Raw genomic sequence first — 26,647 nt, 5'->3', positions numbered from 1 at the left:
GAGAGAGAGAACATTACAAAATGTAAAATTAATGACTTTGATTATATCAAATTAAAAATGTTTTGTCCAGACAAAAACAATGCAAATCAAAATTAGAAGGAAAGCAACAAATTGGGGGGGGGGGATTTATAGTAAAACTCTCTGAAAAAGCTTTAATTTCCCAAATACATAAGGAACTAAGTAAAATTTACAAAAAATCAAGCCATTTGCCAATTGACAAATAGTCAAGGGACATGAATAGGCAGTTTTTCACATGAAAAAATCAAAATTATCAATAAGCACAAGAAAAAGTGTTTTAAATCCCTCCTGATTAGAGAAATGCAAATTAAAACAACTCTGAGGTACCACCTCACACCTATGCAGATTGGCTAACATGGCCTCAAAGGAAAGTGATAAATGTTGGAGGGGATGTGGCAAAGTTGGAACACTAATACACTGTTGGTGGAGTTGTGAATTAGTTCAACCATTCTGTAAGGCAATTTGGAACTATGTCCAAAAAGTGCTAAAAGACTGCTTGCCCTTTGATCCAGCCATAGCACTGCTGGGTTTGTACCACAAAGAGATAATCTGGAAAAATCTTGTACAAAAATATTTATAGCCATGTTCTTTGTGGTGGCAAAAAATTGGAAAATGAGGGGATGCCCTTCAATTGGGGAATGGCTGAACAAATTGTGGTATATGTTGGTGATGGAATGCTATTGTGCTCAAAGGAATAATAAAGTGGAGGAATTCCATGTGAACTGAAACAACTTCCAGGAAGTGATGCAGAGTGAGAGGAGCAGAACCAGGAGAGCATTGTACCCAGAGACTGATACTTTGTGGCACAATCGAATGTGATAGATTTTCTACTAGCATAGTGCAATGACCAAGGACAATCCATAGGAACTTATGTGAAAGAACACTAGTCACATCCAGAGAAAGAACTGTGGGAACAAAAAGGCAAAAGGAAAACTTTTTATCCATCATGTAGTGCAATATAGATATGATTAGGGTTTGATGCTAAAAGATGTTAATCACTCTACTGCAAATATGAATAACATGGAAATGGGTTTTGAACAATGATACATGTATAATCCAGTTGAACTGCTTGTCAGCTTTGGGAAGAAGGAGGGAAAAGGGATTGGAAAAAAACATGAATCATGTAACCGTGGAAAAATATGAATAAATAAAAAATAATAAAATAAAATTGAGACAAAAATAGCCTCAACTTCTCAAAGTTGTTGTGAGAATAAAATGATGATATAATAACAGTAAAACATTTTGCAGTGGCTTAAAGCTATTACTAAATACCAGCTATTATCATTGTGATCTTTAAAATAAAGATGTACTTTTACTACCCCCAAAAAATTCCTTTTCATTTTTAAGTCCTTTGTGTCCTTTTCCCTTGATGCTATAGGGAGACATATTCCCTTTTTTGGTACCACATTACCACTTACTTAAATTCTTTCTAACTTCAATACACTTTCAATGAAGGAATATTAAAGAGCAATGACACATTTGTCTGAACTGAAGTGACCTCCATTTTTGTCTTTGGATACAGGTGTTTTTTCTTTTAAAAAATGACTGGCATGAGGAAAACAGTGGATAATCTTTTTTTCCACTTATTTATCTCATAAGAGACTTTATCTAGGTATCTCCCCCTTTTCTTCTTGTGTATATTTTACCGCATTTAAACTTGAAAGGACCAGGAATTAATGCTTCCTGTATCTCCATGGTGTGTGATAGTACTGCTGGATGTTAAACAAGATAAGCATGTTCTAGGGTGTTTTCCACACTAGGGGGCAGCAAAGCCGTGAAAATGGGTCAACCCCAAGATAGGGGCTCTGAAGTGTTGACATGTGACTTGGCCATTGAATAATTTTTGATACTGTCCTGACACATAAACACCTTGAGGCCGGTTTTCAAAGGTTATTTGCGCACTAAAAGAGGAATTAACAAAATGAACTTGCATGCCAAAAGTAATTTTCAATATTCTACCAAGAACTATGAAGCCATTATGAGATTGTTTTGAGAAAAGGAAGCTGGGGCCCATCGTTAAGCGGGTGTGTTAAACTTAACTGGTAAATGTGCTTTCAAAATAAATCAGTCGGAATGGACCTGGGAAAGTGCATCCTGTGGCTAATAAAATTAAAAAAATCAAGACAGTATTTCTGTGGGGAGCTTGAGATGGGTGTGAGGGGGGAAATGCCCTTATCAAAAAGTAGAATGTTTTGAAAGGTGATTTTTTTTTTCTCTCTCGAATTCCTGGGGCCCTAATGGTGGCTGGGCTAATATGGTTAGCAATAGTACAAATAATATGTTGTTATGTGTACATGTGTTCTCCTGCTAATTTATTTTTAAGCCAGGACTCTACCTTCCTGAGGCATAAAGAGTCAGCAAATTATCTGAGTTTATCCCATTGACATTCTCACACCTTGAGAAATAGCCCATTTGTATTATCACAGTTTGATATATTTCCCATTTGCTGAGCTTCTTGGCAAGCTAGCATTTTAATTTAATTATACTTTTTTTTTTTTTGCTAATGGTCTTTATTTTTCAGTGTCTATGAAGAAAACGCCCCTAGGTTGGATTCCCAGCTCCCTCCACCCCCTTTCTCCCTTTCCCAGTGCCAAGCTGTAGTGCAAATTTATAAACTGACAAAATTCAGTGCAAGATTTGGGGAAGTGAAATTCGAAAATTTATAGAGAAATATTGCTTAAACGATTAAGCGTTTCCCTCTCTCCCTCCGTGCAGCTGCCACCTATATTTAGTTGCATGGATTTACTTGGTTGACTAATTGGAAGTAAAAAACCTGGGGAATGAGCTACCCATTGGTTTTGAGAAGGTACAGCAGGAGGGTCCAAGAAATGTTGCTTACTCTGCCTTGTTGGTTAACTCCCGAGCACTGGAGCATTTTTCTGAACTTAAAGACCACAGATCTAGAAGTAGAAGGTCACTAAGGAGTCATTAAGTCCAACCTCCCTCATTGGACAAATGAAGAAACTGAGATCCAGAGAAATGAAGTGATTAGCTCCAAGTCACAGAGATAGCAAGTGGCCAGTTTAAGATGTGAACTCCAAGTTCTCTGATTCCAAATTTAGCGGTCTCTCTCTACACAGACACAGACACACACACACACACACACACACACACACACACACACACACACACACACACACACACACACACACACAACTTCTTCGGGACTTCTTTTGCCCAAGCCTGGGAATTCTCCCTCTAGGATGGTGAATGAATTTTGAGCACTATCTCGGCCAGACATCTGAAGGCTGACTGAAGCGGGGGAGGCGAGACCTTTCTCTGCCCGCCCTCCCTTCTCTGCATTTGTGCCTGACTTCACAGACTGCAGGAGCTAGTGAATTTTATTATTGTTGTTGCTGCTGTTATTGATTGATTCTTAAGGTAAAGGAAACTTTGGAAAATAAGTCTCGGGATCTTCTAGCCCGCTAAAACATTATTTTGGCTGCCTGCCTTACACCACTCACTCTTCACCAGAGGAGCAAAGACACTGAAATATATTGTAAGTTAAATCAACCCAGTAAAATCCCTTGCTATTTGCAAGGCTGGGTAAGGCTGCTTTGCCTGTTTGCCTGTATTAAATACTTCCAAGCCCACTGTCTGCTCTCTGTTCACCTAGCACCCATAACATCCTTTCCCCTGCTTGTGTGTGTGCGTGTGTGTGTTTAGGGGTGTGGATTTCGGCAGACAGGACCGAATGACAGCAGTTGGGGACCACACAAATCCATCCTCCACACACCCAGCAGTAAGTACGGGAAGGCTCCCAGCCAAGGGGAAGGTGCTTTGTGTAAGAATGCCAACAGGAAGAGAAGAATGGAACACATAATTGAAGAACATAGCGTATTAATTACCTCACTCAAGGGATCCTATAAAACATGATGTATATGTAAATTGATACAATGAATATGATTACAGCAGGATTTAATTTTCTTCCAGAAAGGGGAGAGCCAAATGGGAGAATGAAAAGACTGCTGTTAGTTCGGCATATCCACCATCTTTTTCCTCCCCTCTCCCACTCTAACTTCTTCTTAGGGGTGAATTTCCATCATGGTCTTGTTATGGTTTCCCCAAACTGAAAGATTTTTGGTCTCTCTACGTTACCTCTTTAGTCCCCTCCATTATAAGACATTATAAGATGTCTTTTCCATTCCTCTGCTTCAAATATGTCAGGGGCAGCTATTCACAGATTCACAAACGAACTCTCACAGCTGGAAGGGACCTCTGCAGCCATCTTTTCCACTTTCCACCATGGAATGAGAATCTAGTATCTCTGAAAAGTGGTCTTTAAACTTCTCTGCTTTTTATGTCCATTAAAGGGAAATAAGTCACTTTCAGAGGTCTCCCATTCCAAATCAGGAGAGCTCTAAATGTTGCAAAATTCATTTTTTCTTTTCCTTAAATGTGAAAGAATTCTGCACCTTCTACTCATTGGTTGTAATAGGACTTTTCATTCCTCTTTCTACTCCTCACTCTTTTTTCTATCCATCCCTCATGTTCAATACAGAATCATCCTCATTTTACCTAGAGATGGACTGAGGACCAAAAACAAAAAATGGCTGGATCAGTCACTTATGTCAGAAGACTCAACAGAAGAAAGAAATATCCAATAATTTTGTTTTTCCTTTCAAAATCTCCATCCTCAAATTCAATGTATATATTCAGAAAACACTCAACAACTATATTCAAGATACTTTATTAGGTGCTGGAATACAAAGATACAAATAAAATAGGCTTTGCCAAATCTACTGGGAGAGAAGGGGCCCATTCTCTTGGTTGGAGGAGTAGGGTTGGAAGTATCAGGTTTTGCACTGTGGACTGATGGGAAGAAAGTCCATATCTTTATCTATCCAAATAAATAATCCTTTCCTGCCAGACTAGGAAAGAATGCAGAGAAATGATGTGTCCTTTCTCATTAGTCTATCATATAGATTGCTTCTTACCTTGTACCAGTGGCTCTCTGAAATGTTTAGCTGTGATGATGACACCTACACTAAAAAGAACATTAGCTTGCCTTAGATTCTAAAATTGCAGAATATGTATGGTCTGTCCTCATTATCGACTAAGAATTCAATAAACAAAATTATCATAGGATTTGGAACTAAAAGTGACATTAGAGGTCATCTAGTCTTTTGTTTTACAAATAAGGAAACTGAGTTGCTTATTCAGAACGGACCTGGGATAGGAGTTCATGATTTTTGTATTCCAAATCCAATACTCTTTCCAGTATTACACACTGCAGTTTTATTCTGAGGGAGCAAACCCTCACTTTGCCTTCATAAAGTAATTGTAAAAGTTGTAAGGCAGAAGCTACTTTCAGATACAGTTGTAGAATTCTAATTGTTGATGGCAGACTCTTTTTCTAATCATACTATTCTATAGGGAGGTTCCCTCCAGTGGGAGAGGTCTAGAATGACAGCAACCTGGTTCCAGCCAAATTTTGAAAAGCAAACCCTAAAGACAGAAAGCCTTGCCAGCTGAGGTGGAGCCAGCAGGGTCAAAAGGAAATCTGGGAGAACACAGGCACACCTTGGAAATGCCCTCTTAGACAAACAGCTTTATTTGACTCCAGGCTCTGGGGAAGTATACTTAGTACCACACAGTTTAGCACTTAATTATTCTCTAATTGTTTCAGTGTGTTCATTTTGTGACCTTAATGAGCTGATATGCTCCTTGAGGGCAGGGAAACTGGTTGCTTACAACTTCTCCATGAGTAGACTGGTAAAAGTCAAAACCAAAGTAAACAAAACAATCCCCCACCCGCACTCCCTACCCCACTGGAAATTTTTTTTAGAGCTCCTAGCAATTATTTTGCCTAGAGAAAAGGAATAAGAATTTCTTATTTCCAGAAAAATTTGAGTTTGAATCCTCTACACACTAATTTATGAATCTGGGTAATTTATTTAATCTCTCTTAATCTCAGTTTCCTCAATTGTAAAATGAGGTTAAAAACCACATCTCTTTCAAAGGTTTGTTGTGAAAACCAACCAAAACACTATGTGTAAAATATTTGGTAATTTTTTTTTTTTAGTTTAAGGGACCACATTTTATTTTTATTTTTAAATTACTATTTATTTTTAAATTCTTTCCTTTTTTAATTTTGAGTTACAATCCTCTCTCCCTTTTGCCCCTCTCACACCCAATGAGGAGGCAAACAAAAGTATGTGAAATCATACAAAACATATTCTCATATTGGCCACTTGTAAAAAAAAAGCAAGAAAAATAAAGTGAGAAAATGATGTTTCAATCTGTACTCAAGAGTTCATCAGATCTCTCTCTGGTGGGGAATAGCATTTTTTTCATCATGAATCCTTTGGAACTCTCTTGATCATTGTACTGATCAGAATTGCCAAATCTTTTATCTTAACATCAGTTGATATGTCTTGTTATGGTTTTTTCTGAAACCACCCCTCTCATCATTTTCCACTGTAAGAAGAGAATTAAAACCCTTATTCCAAGCTTTTCTCTGTGCAAGGTTTACCTTAAACCACAGTGAAAATTAAAAAGTGCATTTTTATCACCTCTATTATTTGACATTGTACTAGAAACACTAGCAGTATCAATTAGAGAAGAAAAGGAAATTGAAGGCATTAAAATAGGCAAGGAGGAGACCAAATTATCACTCTTTGCAGATGACATGATGGTCTACTTAAAGAATCCTAGAGATTCAACCAAAAAGCTAATCGAAATAATCAACAATGTTAGCAAAGTTGCAGGATACAAAATAAACAAACATAAGTCATCAGCATTTCTATATAATTCCAACACAGCTCAGCAGCAAGAACTAGAAAGAGAAATCCCATTCAAAATCACCTTAGACAAAATAAAATACCTAAGAATCTATCTCCCGAGACAAACACAGGAACTATATGAACACAACCACAAAACACTTTCCACACAACTAAAACTAGACTTGAGCAATTGGAAAAACATTAACTGCTCATGGGTAGGACGAGCCAATATAATAAAAATGACCATCCTACCCAAACTTATTTATCTATTTAGTACCATACCCATTGAACTTCCAAAAAATTTTTTTACTGATTTAGAAAAAAACATAACAAAGTTCATTTGGAAGAAAAAAGGATCAAGGATATCCAGGTAAATAATGAAAAAAAAATACAAAGGAAGGGGGACTTGCAGTCCCAGATCTCAAACCATATTATAAAGCAGCGGTCATCAAAACAATTTGGTACTGGCTAAGAGACAGAAAGGATAAGTGGAATAGACTTAGGCAAGTGACCTCAGCAAGACAGTATATGATAAACCTAAAGATCCCAGCTTTTGGGACAAAAATCCACTACTTGATAAAAACTGCTGGGAAAATTAGAAGATAGTGTGGGAGAGATTAGGTTTGGATCAACACCTCACACCCTACACAAAGATAAATTCAAAATGTGTGAATGACTTGAACATAAAGAAGGAAACTATAAGTAAATTAGGCAAACACAGAATAGTATACATGTCAGACCTTTGGGAAGGGAAAGACTTTAAAACCAAGCAAGACTTAGAAAGAGTCACAAAATGTAAAATAAATAATTTCGACTACATCAAATTAAAAAGCTTTTGTACAAACGAAACCAATGTAACTAAAATCAGAAGGGAAGCAACAAATTGGGAAACAATCTTCATAAAAACCTCTGACAAAGGTTTAATTACTCAAATTTACAAAGAGCTAAATCAATTGTACAAAAAATCAAGCCATTCTCCAATTGATAAATGGTCAAGGGACATGAACAGGCAGTTTTCAGATAAAGAAATCAAAACTTTAATAGGCACATGAAAAAGTGTTCTAAATCTCTTATAATCAGAGAGATGCAAATCAAAACAACTCTGAGGTATTACCTCACACTAGCAGATTGGCTAACATGACAACAAAGCAAAGTAATGAATGCTGGAGGGGATGTGTCAAAGTAGGGACATTAATTCACTGTTGGTGGAGTTGTGAACTGATTCAACCATTCTGTAGGGCAATTTGGAACTATGCCCAAAGGGCACTAAAAGACTATCTGCCCTTTGATCCAGCCATAACACTGCTGGGTTTATACCCCAAAGAGATAATAAGGAAAAAGACATGTGCAAGAATATTCATAGCTATGCTTTTTGTGGTGGCCAAAAATTGGAAAATGAGGGGATGCCCTCCAATTGGAGAATGGCTGAGCAAATTGTGGTGTATGTTGATGATGGAATACTATTGTGCTAAAAGGAATAATAAAGTGGAGGAATTCCATGGAGTCTGGAACAACCTCCAGGAAGTAATGCAGAGTGAAAGGAGCAGAACCAGGAAAACGTACACAGAGACTGATACACTGTGGTACAATCAAACATAATGGAATTCTCCAATAGTGTCAATGCAATGTCCCTGAACAATCTGCAGGGATCTAGGAGAATAAACACTATCCACAAGCAGAGGACAAACCATGGGAGTAAAAACACCAAGGAAAGGCAACTGCTTGACTACAGGGGTTGAGAGGACATGTCTGAGGAGAGACTCTAAATGAACACTCTAATGCAAATACCAACAACATGGAAATGGGTTCGAATCAAGAACACATGTGATACCCAGTGGAATCTCATGTCGGCTATGGGATAGGTGGTGGTGGTGGGGGAGGAAAATGATCTTTATCTCCAATCAATAATGTTCAGAAATGACCAAACCAAATAAAATAATGTTTAAAAAAAATAAAAAGTGCATTCTTTTTTTGGGGGGTGGGGGGAGGGTGGGATCATACCAAAATCATCAAGTCACATCCATGTCCTTTTAACTGCCCTGATAATGATAAAGTTCCTAGGAGTTACATGGCAATGTAAACAGTTAACCTTTATTGAGATACTCATGATTACTCTTTCATGATTATCTTTTATGCTTCTCTTCAGTCTTGAGTTTCAATGTTACTTTTTCTATTCAGGTCTGTTCTTTTCTTCAGGAATGCTTGGATATTCTCAATTTTGTTAAATATCCATCCTCCCCACTGTGATATTGAAACCACTTTAAAAGACTGATATATATTAATTTAAGGTCACCAAGAAATTCACTTATGTAATTCCTAAATGAAACACTCAAGTCATCTGCCAAATTTTTATGGTGTTTTAATTACAAACAGGAGGAAGAAAGTATTAGAGGGAGAGAGAGGGGGGGGAGAGAGAGAGAGAGAGAGAGAGAGAGAGAGAGAGAGAGAGAGAGAGAGAGAGAGAGAGAGAGAGACAGAGAGACAGACAGAGAGAGAGAGAGAGAGAGAGAGAGAGAGAGAGAGAGAGAGAGAGAGAGAGAAATAAGTTTAACCCAGACCCACTCTGGCTCAGGCTGAGCTGAAGCGGGATTTAAGACCTTGGATAGCCAAGGCAAGGAAAGGGATTAGCCCTTATCACTTACATGACCAATCTGAAGGAAAGCAGTCTGCAGGGCTCCTCCAACTCCAAGCACCAGTCTCGAACTGACTCTAGCCCTCCTCACAGGAAGTCCTGAGAACTCCAGAGACTGTTCTCTACCTCACTTCCTTTGTCTCACATGTGCCAATGGTGTCTCTAGCTTGACCTAGGACCGCCCGGAGGTCTGTCCTTTTTTGCACATGTCTGTTGAAGGCCATATTCTCAAACAATTAAATCTTGAGTTTGCTGCAACCCTTCCTAATATTGTTACACCGAGTAGGGTGGAGATTGTAGTTTCCAAGACCTGATTCTGTTATTCCAAGTATCTCTATTGTTATTGATCAGGAAATAGCTAAATCCAATCTTCTAAAGAATGGTCTGAATAGGGTGGAATAGTTTTGAAATTCACACCCTAAAAGATTATCTTTAATTTTACTGGGTAGATTATTTTTGGTTATAATCCTAACTCCTAAACTTTCCAGAATGCCATATTGCCCTTTAACATGGAAGCTGCTCAGTCATATGAGATTCTGATTATGACTCCATAGACTTTGAATGGTTTGTTTCTGGCTGCTTAAATTATATTATTTTTGATCTGTTAGCTTTGGTTGTAATATTCCTGGGAACTTTGATTTGGGGATTTCTTTCAGGAGGTGATTGTTGGATTCTTCCAATTTTCATTTTACCTTCTGGTTCTAAGATATCAGGGCAGTTTCTCTGATAATTTCTTGAATTATGGTATCTCAGCTATTTTTTTTAATCATGGAATGTATGGAATCCAATAATTCTTAAATTATCTCTCTGTGAGCTATTTTCCAGGTCAGTTTCCCCCCCCCCCCATGATATATTTCACATTTTCTTCTATTTTTTTCATTCTTTTGACTTGTTTTATTGTTTTTTGATGTCTTATGTCATTAACTCCCATTTGCCCAATACTAATTTTTAAGAATTATTTACTTCCATGAGAATTTGTACCGCCTTTTCCATTGGATATTTTCTGCTTTCTAAAGAAGATGTTTTTTCCCCTACAGTAAATTTTTGTATCATTTAGCCAATTTTCTTGTTTAAGGTATTATTTTCTTTATTGTTTGAGTGTATGAGTGTGTGCCCATTTTACTAAGCTGTTTATTTTCTTTTCATAATTTTCTTGCATCATTCTCATTCCCTTCTCCCCCATTTTCCCTCCACTACTCATCTTTATAAACAAAAAAAAACACTCAGGAATTCTTCTCAAAGTTGTGTCCAATTAGCACTTTTCTTTTTGGCTTTGTTTGTAGCTATTTCTTATTGTTGTCTGAGTTTTTATCTTAGTCTTCTCTGCCATTGTAATAGATTTTTATGACCAAATTCACTTTTTTTCCATTTGCTCAATTTTTTGAACTTTACATTAAGGTTGGGAATTCCTTACTGGATAAGATAACTTTATCCCAAGCTTCAGACTTTTTTGTGTTACTGTTTTCAGAACTAATTTAGTGAATCTGCAAGTTTTTGGTGCTTCCAAAGTTATGTAATTCTTGGAGAGAGATGTTTTCCTTTTCTACATTTATTCAGGTAGGGTCCCTTGTCCCCTGTAGCTACAAATGCTAAAGTTCTTTTTGTCTTAGAATTGTGACTAGCCCAGTACTCCTCATCACCCTAGAAGTATGACACAGAACTGCATATGGACAATAGAGTTGCCAATCAATACCATCTCTACCTAGTGCCAGAAAAGAGTCTCCTGTATTCTTTCTGACCAGTTGTCTGATGTTCTTAGCATTTCTGAGAGGTTGAAAACTTCTGAAGCTGTTACTGCTATTATAGTCATTGTTCTTGCCATCATATGTTTAGGATCTAAACAGGCTTCTACTCCAGTGTCACAAGCTTGTCTCGCTGACCTCCTAAACTTTCTTGGGTTGGAACAATATGTCATCTTAACATTTTGTTGGCTCTTGCTACTACAAAATTTGATATGAGGGATTATTTGAAAATTGTTTGGAGTGTAATGTTGAGAGAGTTCATCTGAGTTGCTTCTAATTTGACATCTTCAGCACTCTGCAAATCTTAAAGTACTATATAAATATTAGTTGCTATCATCATCGTCATCATCATCATGACCACTGAGGTCAAAGGATATTATATTTTCTATTAAAATGGAATTTCTTAAATAAGATTTTTTGCAAGAGAATTTTCAATAAAAGTTCAAGTTGATCACTTCAATTCTCTGGACTTCATAATCAACTTGACCTTCCATCTTTTCCTCCTCCCCTCACTTTATTTATGTGGTGATATCTGGAATTCCCATATTTATCAAGGCAGCTAAATTCTTAAAAGGAGATAGGATACAGTAATGAAATGAAATCTTAATCTTAATCTTAAAAGGAAATCCAGGTCATTAGGGACACAGTGTATTAACAAGATTGAAACAAGGTTGCAATTGAAGATATACACTGAAACAAATGATCATTTATCAGATTCTTGTATTGGGGACTAGTAGATCTTTGAATTTCTCATCTGACTCAGGGGAACACATGGAAATCATCCACAAGACTAGATGTGATATCAAGTTAAGTCATGATACCTGTGAGATAGGAGCATCAATACCACTCTCATTTGGCCTTTTTGACTCTCTACAGTACTCTCTCTGTGACCAACTTAGTAAGTAGCAAGATGCTGGGAAAGAAAGCACGGAGCCAGATGCCTCATTCTCTGGGAAGGTTTTATTTTCCAAAGGCCATGCCATAAGCCTAACATCCCATTGTTTTATGAATTGAGGACTAAGGACCTGAGTTGGAAAGGAAAGAACTTTGTTTTCAGTCAGGACATCCCTGGCGTCCCATTTTTTTGCATTTGTATTCTGGCATATTGTAGGCTTGGTAGATAGGTTCTGTCTATTCATATTGAAGGAACATGCAACAATCCCCCAATGGGGCAGAGAAAAGGGTATCTTGATGCTATTCAAAATTATGCTCTACTGATTGATCCTGTGCATAAACAGTTGATTTAACAGACCTAGTTTGGCTGCTGAGCCTGTGCAGTTTTTAAATTTTATTTCATATCGACAAGAATTTGTCTTCTTTGCTGAAGATGGCTTATTGCTATTAAATCAACAGTGTATGATTGTGTTTGAGCTGGACATCAGTGCTGTGGACCATTTGTTTGTTTATTTGTTTGGCCTTGTAAGAGTTCCCAAACAAAAGTGAATTTGAGAAATGTAATCAGTCTAAGAAAAGTAAATGAGAGATAGGGAATATCATTGGTGTAAATGGTGAGAAGCTAAATGCTTCTGAGGAGAGGTGACATAAAGAGAGTAAATAGAAGATAAGGGATCTGCTAGGGCCAGGTAGCATTGTCTTCTGTGGTATGAGTAGTGACTTTTCTTAGGCTGTGAGTGTCTTGGGGATGGAACTCATGACTTCATTATTCTTTGAATGAAATGAATTAGATGAAAGCCATCAGTGGCTTTTCCCCAAAGACATTGGGGTTGTGAAAGGAAAGCCTTGTTTCTCTTTGTCTATTCTGAGTTTACACTTGTAAAAAGAGAATCCTTTATTCTCTTTTCCTAGTTGGAGTTAACACTTTGGTTAATAATAACTTAAGAACCCCTACTTAGTACCTCACTAGATTGTAAAGACATGATTAATTCTCCTTTGTCTACCTTTTTATTGAATCAACAAAAGCTTGAACTAGGTGGAAGAGCTTGCAAACTACTTAGAGAATTCACACCCTCAGAAACTCAATCATCCAGGAATCTGTGAACCCTTTTGATGAAATTACTCCTCCAGAAGGTGAGAAGTAGATCCCAGAGACACTGTCCCCAGTGTCTGGACAATTTGGAAACCGAGATTGGCCCCTGTGAAGAGGAGAAGGGACAAGAAGCCACCATAAAAGGCCCTGAATTTTGGGGGGTAGATGAGCAGCTTCAAGAAGGAAGTGGACTTCAAGAAGAAAGTCAGCTTCAAGAAGAAAGTCAGAGGTAGGTCAAGACAATTGCTTAAGCTGAAGATGATTCCTGAGGCTGACTTTCTTCTTGAAGCTGACTTTCTTCTTGAAGCCCACTTCCTTCTTGAAGCTGCTCACCTACCCCCCCAAATTCAGGGCTTTTTATGGTGGCTTCTTGTCCCTTAGAAGAAACTTGGGTGAGTAAATAGCTGGCTTTCCCTTCCTGTCTTCTGGAGAGAGTTTAATTCCAGTTGAAGGTCAACAAGCCCTGGCTGAGTCAAGCGCTGGAGAAATATTTAGATCGATAGGCTAAATGTCTTCTCTACCTTTCTGTATTTCTCTAGCTTCACTCTTTCCACGTCTTTTGTAAATAAAAGCTATTAAAATTCATTTAGACTTTGAGCAATAATACTTTAAATTGGTGACTACCATATTATGTATAATTTTCATGTATTTTAGCCAAACCACTAAAATTTAATTCTTACAGGGTAATGGTGCCTTTTCATGTTTAGTCATTTGTTTTTGAGTCCTAGTCTGAGAGTGAGAAGATCTGAATTTGGATCTTGTGTCTGCTACTTATTAGCTATTACCTTGTAATTGGGAAAAGTTACTTTCCCCTTCTTGGCCTTAATTGGCTCACTTGTGAAATGGGGATAATAACACCTGGGGCATAATGACATACTACCTTACAGGATTCTTGAGCAGATCAGATGAGATAATGAATCCTTTGTACCTGCAAAGCCCTCTCTGAAGGAGTACTGCTATTATGACCCTCATTGTCATTGTGATCATAAAGTAATTTAGTCACTCAATAAACACCAACTGAGCACTGTTTATTGCTTGAATGATTGTTAAAAGAGCAATAATCTTCATATTGCTATTTTATTTTATTATATCCATTTGCTAAAGTAAAACATTATAAATCTTACTCTACTAAAATCCACATTTCTAAATCATCAAGATTATAGAATTTATAGTTGGAATGGGCCTTGGAGATCATCTAGTCCCTTTCTTCATTTTTACATAAGTAAGACTTCCCATGTGAATAAATAGACACTTCTCCCAAAAGGGAGAAGTATCTGGCCAAAAGTCATTTAGGTTGTGAGTAGTAGAGGAAGAGTATATAAAATAGTTATTTCCCTTAAAAAAATAACAGTCCATAAAGAAAAAAAAAAGCATATCACAGATTTGTAGTCCTGGGCTATAGAAGCAACTAGATGGCACAGTGACTAGCATGATGGTCTTGGAGGGGGGGAAGACCTAAATTCAAATCCTGTCTCAGATACTAGCTATATAATCATAGACAAGTTCCTTAGCCTTTTTCAGCCTCATTTACTTAATGAAGTGTATAATGAAAATAATAGATGAACTTACCACATAAGGTTGTAGTGAGGATCAAATGAGATAATCTTTCTAAAGGACTTTATAAAACTTTAAGTACTTATAAGTATCCCTTCCATATCACAGGGTATAGGGATGTGGCACCACCCCCCATGATCTGGAAAATCCTTACAACATTTTTTGGCTATCATTTTGTCCCAGAAAAGAAGTGTGGTTTTTTTTTTCTTTTCTTTTTATGGGGTGTTTAAAATACCTTATTGTAAAATTTGGATTATGTATTTTATTTGCTCATAGGCTATATATAGTTCAATGTTAAGATAACTATATTTGGAGTTTTTATATGTCATCTGCTGGCTCTTACATTCTTTTCACAAACTTTAACTTGTTATTTATTTTAACTTTAAAAGAGAAATTGTAAATATTTATGATATTAAAAGATAAAATATGTTGATATTATATAATATTATACCTATATTTTTTGCATTTCTGAGCTTCTCAACTTTTTCTGGGTCATCTGCTAGCCTTCATGTATCATTTGTGGTCTTAGGAAAGTTCCCTCAGAATTCTCGTTTAATTTCTTATCTCAACCCACTGTGATACAGCAAAACTGTGGAAGGGAAATCTGTATAAATATCAATATATTCATACACATGTGTTATTGTTATTTCCCTTTATCCAAATGTTCATGTCCCATGCTCAATGAGGAGCATTTCCTGTTTAATTAAATCTTTTACATGATTCATTGGTCAGCAGCTCTTTCATTACTTTATCCATGTCCAAAATGTTCTAAAATGTAGATCGATATAATCTATGACTCTAAGGAGATTACAGATAAATAGGTGGGTGATACCTCAACATAGATAATTACGGAATATACAATCAGGAGAAAATGCATTAGTGTTGGAAAACAACTTGCTAAGTAAGTTTGGGAGGGGAAGGGGCAAAGTGGAGATCATTCACAGAGGTAAGTAGAATCAGGGAAGGCTTCATGGAATAAGTAGCATTTGACTTGGACATCAAAAACTGAATGGTGGTTCAGTGGTCGATGATATAGAGAAAGAATATTAATTATTCGAATAATAATAATAATAATAATAAAATTAGAATACAAAGGAAATAGCCCTGGGCAATTCATAGAGGTCTTAAAACTCAAGCCACATTCAGTAGGCAGAAGGTAGTTCACTTTGTTTGAAATAAGGAGTGGGGGAGGGGCATGATTAAGACATTTTTAAGTTCTTTTTTTAATTAAAAAATTTTTATTTAATTAATTTAGAATATTTTTCCATGGTTACATGATTTATGCTCTTTCCTTCCCCTCACCGCACCCCCTCTCGTAGCCAATGAGCAATTCCATGTGTCATTGATCAAGATCTATTTCCATATTATTAATATTTGTACCAGGGTGATCGCTTAGAATCTACATCCCCAATCATAGCCCCATCGACCCATGTGATCAAGAAGTTGTTTTTCTTCTTTGTTCCTACTCCCACAGTTCTTTCTCTGGATGTGGATAGTGTTCTTTCTCTGAAGTCCCTTGGAATTGTGGCATGGAAATTTTTCAAAATGTTTTGGATGATGTTTTATTTCAAGATCTTAAACTGAGCCACCAAGATGCATAATGGATAGAGAACTGACTTCAGAGTCTAGAAGACTTAGGTTCAAGCTCTGTTTATAACACTGGCTATATAATTCTAATTGAGTCATTTAATGTTCAAATTTAATATAAAGGAACAGTTAGGTGACTCTGTGGATAGAGAACCAGGTCTGGAGACAGGAGAACTGGGTTCAAAACTAGCCTTGGACACTTCCCAGCTGAGCAAATCACTTAACCATAGAAGCCTAGCCCTTACTGTTCTTCTGCCCTGGATTTGATACTTAATATTGATTTTAAAACAGGCAGTAAAGGTTTAAAAAAAAAAATCAGGGCAGGTCCAGATCAGTAGAGGGAGTTCCTCACTGGGAGTTTCCTATATTGATGATGCTGATGATAATGATAGTAATGACAATAATGCTAATTACAGGAGCAGCTAAGCAGCAGAGTGGATGGAGCTCCAGGCCTGGAGGTGCTAGGACCTAGATTTAAATTTGGTTTCAGACACTTCCTCACTGTGTGACCCTGGGCAAGTCACTTAACTCTGATTGCCTAGTCCTTGCCCTTATGTCTTTGAGTTGTTACTAACTCAGAAAGTAAGGGTTAAAAAGAATATTAACTATAATAACAAATAACTCATGTAGAATTTTCAGATTTGCAAAACGCTTTACAAATACCATCTAATTTGAATCTCAAAGCCACCTTGTAAAATAGGTGCTGTTTTATCCTCTTTCACAGATGAGGAAACAAAGACTAAGGGGTTAAGTAACTTACCCAAGTCCACAAAGTGAGGAAGTGTCTAAGGCAGGATTTGAACTTAGATCTGATTGATTGAATCACAGATGAGTTTCTTTTCTTCCTCCGATTCGATTCTCCTTTTGATTCTTTTGATTCTTCTTCTCCTTTTCTTCCTCCTCCTCCTTTTCCTCCTTCTTTTTCTTTCTCCTTCTTGTCCTCCTTTCCTTCTTTCATCTTATTTTTGATGTTTATTTCTTTGTTCTTGTTTTTTTTTCTTGTTTTGTTGTTATTTTTGTTCTTGTTCTTTATGTTGGCACCTATCAATAGTACACCAAGTGTAGTAAAAAACATTTACCTCTATAAAAATGAACAACTGCCAAATCACCAAATGCTTAAAGTTTTCGACCTCATTTTAGCTGGTCAACTCTTAAGTCCTAAGAGAGAGGAGTGCTAGGAAGACAAAGCCATAAGAGAAGGGGTATGGATTGAAAGTTTTCAAAAGTCTTTCAAAGGCAGTTTTCTCCCACTAGTGGAAACTATGTTTATTGCCCAGAAAAGTCAAGCTGTATCCTTTGATTTCTATGGTATGAGCCCTTCCTTGATTTCTTAAAGACTTAAGTACATCATTTTCCTTACTGGTACATGGCTAGAATGAAATCATAATAACATTCAGGAAGTTTAAGTTTTTTAAATATTTTTTTCTAAAAATTGAGGCAAGGAAAAATGTTCTTAAAGTTCAAATTCTCTTCCTTAGACATTGTTATATCCTTATATCCTTTTAGTTCTATAACTGGAGAAGGTAATGTAGAATAGTAAAGTTGCTATCCTCTAAAGAAGCCATGAGTCCACATCTTCCTCATTCATAAAATGGGAACGATGATACTTATTTTTTAATTTTAACTGATTAATCTACTTGATAATGTAAACCTCATTGGATTACTGTGAGCTTAATTAAGATATGTATCTATAACTATGACAATATTAGCCATTATTACTACTTTTAATGATTTTAATACCTTTAAAGACATAGGGGTTTTTTTTTATATTTTCAAAGTGCATTCACCATTTTCTATTTATTCTCACAACACAGGAGGTTGACCCTTGAAAGTCAGTTATTCTAATTCCCTTTGTAGCTAATGATAATAACTGACACTGCAATAACATTTCATGGTTTGTAAACACTTTACATGATCCTTACAACAACCCTACAACTCAGCGATTATTATTATCATCTCCATTTTATAGACGATGAGCCCGAGGCTCTGAAGGGATAAACAACTTACTTAAGGTCTAACAGCTAGTAGGTGTATGAGTCAGGATTCACACCTTCATCTTCCTGTCTCCAAATCTAGTTCTCTATCTAGTATACCACATTACCTCTCACAGAATGAGAAATAAGATACCTAAAACCCACTGAGGGCAGGATATCTCTGGTCCCGTGGCCAAGTTGCTATTAGAAGTAAAACCAGAGCCATAGCAAGTCCTCCACTCCATCCCATCCTATCTTATGTCACACCATTGTGTTAGGCAAGGTACATATTGCATTTGGCCAACTGGAGCTACCAGAGCTAGAATGATATCATTGTAAAACTTCATTGGGTTTCAATAGAGCACTATATTTATTTTCAGATTCATAATGGAAATGTGTGGGATGCTGAATCTCTGTGTTCAATAAAACATCTCTTGTCCTAGTGAATATTGATATTGGCCACAAGCTTTGAAATCAATAGAAGGGGCATTGACCTCAGTCTCGAAATGAGGCCACCATCATCTACTTTGGCTCTTTTTGAAAAAAAAATCACTATTGTTCAGCTCACAACAGAACAGAAGCAAAGTCTTTACTTATTCTGTAATATGTCAGGCTAAGGCTGTATGTCACCTAGGCTAGAGAATAGCTTAAATGCTAAATCTATTCATTTGGCTATTTTTAAAAAATTCAAATGCAATTCAGAAACAGTTGAATCTCAAACTAGTTTCCTGGATATTTTTAGTGATATTCCATTTTATTAATTGAAGCACAGATAATTTTCCTCTCCTGAATCAGAATAAATGACCTGAAAAGACATAGTAGTAACTCTACTTATACCAAAGGCACAATACCTATTAAAATGCATGACAGTCAGTATAGTTGGTTCTATTCTGTTCTTTTATTGGCTAGGTAAAGTCATTTTTATAGATGAGGATATTAAGGTAAACAGGGTTAAGTGACTTGCCTGTGGTCACACAGTTAGTAAGTATCTGAGGCTGGATTCAAACTTCCTGATTTCAAGCCCTGAACTGCCAACATTAGAAGCATCACATTCTCATTCCTTTTTTTCCTTCCCACCATTTGTCCTTTCTTTGCTTTAAATGATCAAGCAGTGATTTCCTGTGCCAGGATGACATCTTCTCATGGGACTTAAGTCCTGTTGTTTGTTTTGTTTTGATAGGTTTTGCTATCATGAGCTGGAGGTGTTGATGTGAGAAGTCAAAGGTTCCTTCCCCTTTGTATAAAGGAGATGACAAGTGGCTGCTGATATGGAAAGGGGAGAACATAAATAAAGATTGGATTCTCTTAGCTATCTTTTCCTCCTGTTAAATTTTGTGTGTGTGTGTGTGTGTGTGTGTGTGTGTGTGTGTGTGTGTGTGTGTGTGTGTTTGGAGAGCATGAGCATACAATATTTCAATCTCATTCCAAATATGGCACCAGATGTTTCAGTGCCAATTTAAAAAAAAAACCCTCCTGGAGGACATTTCCATTTGGAAATTACAATAAATGTGCCCAAGCTTTCACATAAGTCTGGTTCACTTTGCGAACTGTGTATGCATGTCTTTGGATTGGTAGAGATAATGTTGAGTTTAACATGACATGTAAAGGCCAGAATGTTGGTATGAGAAAATTGAAGGTGAGATTTTTTATTTCTTGAAGAGTGCCAAGTGGGGTTCCATATTCTTTTTGGACTGACTCCAGACATGAACAGATAGAGACAGAGGAAGGCAGAGAGAGGTGGGGGGAAGGGAGGGAAGGACAGACAGACAGACAGACAGACAGACAGACTTTGGAAACTGCAGACACATTAGAGTGCCTAAGCCTGAACAGGAGTCATCTTTCCCTGTATGTCTGCACCTTTCCAAAGTCTTTATCTCTCTTTCAATGTGTCTATAATTGTTTTCTAAGAGAGTCTGGAAGCATAAGTAATATTCTTGAAGAAAAAGAAAAGAAGAAAAAGAAAAAGAAAAAATATCTCTGGTCTTCAATGTTTTGGGGGCAACTCTACCACTTATTGTCACATCATGCTCAGCATTCTCTCCACCAATCCAGAGTCATGCATATATAGCATGATAGCATGCAAAAAAAAAAAAGAAAGAAAGAAAAAATCAGGTTTTGGTGAAAGCCCAGTTACATAAATAAGTAAGGAGAAGCTGGTACTTCTGTTATGTCTGCACTTATATAACTTAAGCTGGAATAAAAATAGCTTACATCTGGATAACTCTGTTAGGTTTACAAGGAATTTGCATATATATAATTTTATTTGATTTTCACATCAACTTTGCAAAATGGGTACTATTATTATCTCTATTTTATGAGTAGAGAAACTGATATTCAGAGAGGGTGAGTGATTTGCTAAGAGCCACACAACTAGTAAATACTTGAGACAGACTTGAATTCATGTCTTTCCAATTCCATGTCCAGTGTTCTAGACCACTTCCAGGCCATACTATCTCTTGGAGGACAAACAGTCCTCTTAGTCTTAGATTCACAAAAGCACAGGTTTGTATCTGGACTTCAACAATTATTAGCTGTGTGACCTCAATTATATCACTTATTTTTATGTGTTTCAGGCCACTCTGTAAGTCTTTAAGACCAAGTTACAAATGTGTTGAGATCTATCTTGGTGGAAAATGTTGATGATTCTCAAATTATTGTCTTATCAATGTCATTTTGTAAAGCAATCATGTTTGCATCCAAAAAGTCTCTCATAATTGTCACTTTTAGATTTCTCTTACAATAATTAGAAAAGTATCAATAATGTTAAATTGTAGATCCCTCAGACAGCTTATAACAAAGAAGAAATTCCTAGATACATTCTGATGCTATTTCATGTTAAACAGAGTGGTCTAGGGAAGAGATTATTGACTTGGAACCAGAAGAGGCTTCATAAATAATTATTGAACTTAGGAAACTTGGTTCACATTGTATTTTGTCTCATCTACATAATGTAAGCTTCTTGAGGGCAGGGATTATTTATTTTTTATTTCTGCATCCTGGCAGTTAGCATAATGCTTGGTACATAATATTATGGGATTAAATGATCTACACTATATGTTATCTTAATTTGATGGTTTTCTGGGTAACTTCTAGCCCTGAAATTAGACAGAACTTAGAAGAAATGAATCTTGATGTGGCCGCTCTTTGGATTGGAGACTTTGGACAAGTTACTTACCTTTTCTAGTCTTTACCTTACTCGTCTATAAAATGAAGCAACAATATGCTGCCTCTTCCAAAGATCTGTTTTAAGGAATAGGAGATAGGGTATATATTAAAATTATTTTTAATAATGAAAGGCAACATAAACATGTATAATTACCATTATTGATCTTATTTCCAGATTTATTATCACCAAAAATGATGAGTTATACTTCTTTCCTAAAATGCCTGGTTTCAGATCAAGTTTCTGTAAGTGATTTTTAAAATAAAATATAGATACACCTGTCTACAGAGAAAAGCTGTGTTGTTTGTTACTCATTATAAGAGTCTAGATAATTCATTTAAACCACTTGACCCCAGTGCTATGTCATTGACCTTCAGACTAATTTTTCTCAATGGCAGCATTTGCTACTTCTGATTTATCTGTATCATTTTAAAAAATTCCTCTCTAAGTCCAATAGGTGCTAGGTGGATAGAAAGCTAGACCTGGATATAGAACATTCTGGGTTCAAATCTGACCTCAGATATTCCCTCATTGTGTTACTCTGGGCAAGTCACTTAATGCCAATTCCTTAGCCTTTACCATTCTTCTACCTTGGAACTGATACCTAGTGTCAATTCTAAGACAGAAGGTAAGAATTTAAAAAGAAAAAAAGAAAAAGGAAAAAAGAAAAAGGAAAAGGAAAAAAAACCAGTGCTTAATATCTAATTAGTCACTTAGAATATATAAAGCTCCATACTAGGTAAATATCATATTCTGAAAAATATGTACATAAAAAGCATAAAATTATAATTTAAAATTAGAAGGGGACCTACTTTGTGGAATTATGTTGAATCTTTTCATTTTACAGAAGAAACTTCATTAATTCATCATGTATATATTCATTATTCTGTTACCTCTCCCATTTAATATGCACATGGATACTTAAGAAGAAATTGTTAGTTGGACATAGTAGAGCACTGGCAATGTCTGGGAGTTTTTCTTTAAAAAAATGTAGAGTAGGGAACTTGAAGAAGGCATTCAAAAGCATTCAATGAACTTCTTATTTAAAGGAGTTAGACCAAGTACAAAACAGTCAGAGAGGAGAAAATAGAGTTTTCTGCTTGGATTTTCGCTTCTCCTTCTGCATGAGTTGGCCTCTTCTCTCACATTTTGTGACTTTCTCTATAACGTGGCTATCATCGCCCTTGCCAAGAAGACTATAGCTTGTGACATGATCCTCATATGTAGACTTCCGTCTAGGCCTCTGGGTTTTATTTTTGGATGTTCTCACTGAGAGAAAGCCATTGGGACTCTGTGCCCCAAGATATTTCTTGGTACTAGTGGGGGGACTGAGAGGGGGGGAAAAGAGAAGTTATTTAACTTTCAGGAACACTAAAAACACAAACTGTGTCACATAAAATTACAAATCAGTTCATAAAATAGTAATAACTGACCTGCACAATGTAAATTTCCTGAAATGTGCACTAGGGTTGGGAGCAAGTAACAGCTAATGAAGCGAGTTTACAGAGCTGATTAACAAGGCCCTCGACTTTTTATTAGACTCATTTTGCTAATCCCTAAAATTAAGGAATTCCAGGTGTATGGAGCCAAGTATGCAAATGATTTCCTTCCGTCTAGCTGCTGATTTCATAAAAGGTCCTCAAACAGAGAAATAAAACATGCAGAACGGGGAAAGCTTTACAGTGCAGTAGAGAATATTGTGCCTTTAAATAGTGGAGACAAGCAGAGTATGTTGTAAATTTGCCACAGAGACAAATTTGAGCAAAGCTGTAAAAGGAGCAAAAATGAACTGAAAAGAGAAGGGGGATGAAAGGTAGAGGGTGGAGAAGGGAGGGAAACCATTAAGGACCATCAGTGACCAATACACTATTGATACAGCTAAAAGGGAGCTGAGAGTGCCAATACGAAGTCAAATGAACACATTTGAGATAGAAACAGTTGTAGAGATACAAGAGGAGACACCTTAATCCAATGGATTGTATTTTCTTGGTATTCTCCAGTAGCTCAATAGCTAGACCAGTAAAGGATTTTGTTGTTGAGACCTTTGGTTTCATAGGAGTTGGGGAGGAGATGGCATGTAGAGAACTCCTAGTGTGGAAATTCCATCCACTGAGACAGATCAGCAACTGATCTGCAGTTTCTAGTTTGTGGGTCTTCTAAGGAGATGAAAGTTTAAGTGATTCAGAATCACAGGGTGCTAGGATTATAAATTTAGTTAGAAGCCACTTTAGACATCATAGAGTTATCCATCATTTCACAAATGAAGAAACAGAGACAAGAGACACCAGAGACACTAAATAACCTTGCTAAAAGTTCTAAATATAAGAAGTATTTGAATCAGGATTTGAACATGGGGCTTCCCTGACATCAAAGTTGGGTCCTTTGCCCACTATACTATGTGAGACTTGTATTAAATCATTTTTCTAATATAAATATACCACTTAACTCCAAGAGTTGAAGAACAAAATCCTTGAGATAAGGATGTCCCCAACTATAAATTTTTCTGGTGTTTGGTAACCTCTGTAGAGGATGCTTCAGGGCTTTTGTAAATGTAAGGAATCTTGCGAGAGCACAGAATGAATATGGAGGGGAAAGAGTTAGGGAACATGGATCTGAGCTTCATTCCTCTCAATGAGTGACCTTGGATGAGTCATTCTCCTATATTCTGGCCTCTGTTTCTTCTGCTAAAATTTAAGGAAAGTGGACTAGATGATCTCCAAGGCTCACTTCTTACTCTGAATTTTATAGGGCCCTTTTCATTAGGAGTTTGGAGGAATAGATTTTTCACAGCAATATCCTTACTCTTTAAAAAAAAAAACAAAAGGATATTTCTCAAACAACTTTTCTGCTAACCAGTCTACCTCTGGCCTCTAGTCACATGGCTAGCTTTACAGAGTTAATCATTTTGCAAAATGAAAGGAAATATGCTGGCTCTTTGGGAAAATGCCCGGTTATTCCAAGTATTTATATGTGTAGAGCACAGAATATTCTATTGTTAAAATATTGAGATAACAGCTGCTTGGGGAGTATTTTCAGTGAAATATACACTACGTAGAATGGGAAACATGTCTAACGATAAAAAGTGTATGTGCATCTGGGTGAACATTATTTAGCTGTGAGTATTTGCCTGGATATTTTTAATACATGTTTATGTACTTTAAATATATTTTATTTGATGGAATAAGGACATTGGGGAGAGGAGCTGAGGCGTATATTTTTTAAATGTTCTGGGTAAATGAATTCAGCCTCTGGTACACTTGGGAACTCACAGCTGCTTTTGTTTGACAAATGGTCCTGATGTCCTTCATTTTATTGTGGTGCTAAAGGGATGGGTCTGCCTAGTCCCTTGATGGATGAATCTGAGAATGGCTTTGAAAGCCTCAGAATTTAAAGGTGGATGCATGTAGCAATTCACCTGTGTTTCCACTTAGTACCTATAGTTACAGGGCAAGGGTGGAGATGAAGGTATAATGTAACTGATTTTTATTTTAACTTTTATGGAAAGATGTCATTCATGGTTTTGCAGAGGCAAATGAAGATACATACAGACACACAAATACAACAATAGAAAAAACAGCTAACCTTTATTTAGTGATTTAAAGTCTGCAAAGTTCTCATACAAATATAAGCTCAATTTATCTTCATAGCCACCCTAGGAGGTAGGCATTATTATCAACATTTGACAGATGAGAGAAACTGAGGCACTAAGATTCAGTGACTTATACAGGGTCACATAGCTAGTATTTGAGTACAGATTTTAATTCAAGTCATCCCAATTCCAGGTCCAGCAATCACTGCTACTGCATTTCCCAAACCCATTCAAACTTCTGGTGGTTTCCATACTTTTTAGACTAGCATCAAATCAATCAGATATCTAATCTTGAGGTCTTAGAACTAGACTATTTGAAAGATAAAAGAATTGGCAATAGAATCTAATATATGCTTATGTTTTTAAAATATAATGTTTTGGGAACAGAAATGTCTGAAATGAATGGAATTCATTTGATTTTTAATGCCCTTCCACCCTTCCCCCCCCAAATTTGTTGTTTGTGTGCTTGTGACCCAGTGAAAGGGAATAGCTCAAATTCTTAGTCATTGTTCCCATTATCACTATTTTTTGGTGACGTTTTCTTCCTGCTGAGACATCTGTATGAAAACCTATAGACTACGACACAGACTGGAACCCGTTGGAAGGGTCTAAATCCCAGATATAGTGAGCAAAATCCAACTCTCAGCTTAGGTAGGCTTATTAGCTCTGTGTGTCGTTTGTCAGTAATCATGTTAAAATAATGGAGGTGAGAAGGAAGAGGTGGAGTCAAGGCAACCGTCTGTGCAATGGCAAATTTGTCAAGAAAGGGGAACAGTCAGTAGACTGATTGCTGGTAAAGGAACATGCTGAGTTATCTCCTCAGGCCTCCATTTGTAGTCAGCTTCACAAGTAACTTTGTGAAAGGGGTATCGAGAGAGAGGGGATGGTTTTCTCTGACTCACTATGGAATGATGTTAGGGACAAGGGACGAGTGGGAGCTATGAATGAACACCCAGAGACAAAGGTCAGAAGCAATTGTGTGCACCATGGCCTTTTCCCAAGAGAGCTGAACATAATCAAAGCTAGGCATCTTGGCCCAGTCACAGTAGTGGCTAGTCCCTGGCAAAAATGAGACAATAGATGAGCTTATTCACTGGCAGCTTTCTCAATTCCCCATTTTTGTTTCCTTTTTATTTTTCTCCCTTTAACCATATTCCCCAATCTGAGGGGCAGTGTATTTTTTTTTTCAGAAAGCATTTGATGAATCTATTTTATTTATTTTGCCATATAATTTCAGAGCCAAAAGGAACCTCAGGAATCATTAGCTTGAACTTCTACTTGATACAACTGTACAACGTCTTTGGCAGAGCTCATCCAGGCCCTGCTTGAACATATGCAATGATGAGGAGCTTGCATCCTTAAAAGGATGCCCATTCCATTTTTTTATTCCCTTCTCTTGAATATAAAAAAGTTTACCTTAATGTGTTTGCCCTCCATACAAAATTTCCATTTAAAAATAGGACCATTGGGAATGGACAATATAAAACAAACTAATGAAAAAGAGTATATTACTAGTGGAAGATTTTTAGGCACTTGGAAATTATTTTTTGGTTTGGGGCAGGGAACTTATTTTAACCATAAATATATATATATGTATATATATACATATATATGTGTGTACGTGTATATGTATATATATATATATATATTTAAGTATATGTACATTTTAACATGATA

Source organism: Monodelphis domestica, chromosome 1 (assembly GCF_027887165.1).
Source record: "Monodelphis domestica isolate mMonDom1 chromosome 1, mMonDom1.pri, whole genome shotgun sequence".
Taxonomy (NCBI): domain Eukaryota; kingdom Metazoa; phylum Chordata; class Mammalia; order Didelphimorphia; family Didelphidae; genus Monodelphis; species Monodelphis domestica.
This window is presented reverse-complemented; position numbering follows the sequence as displayed.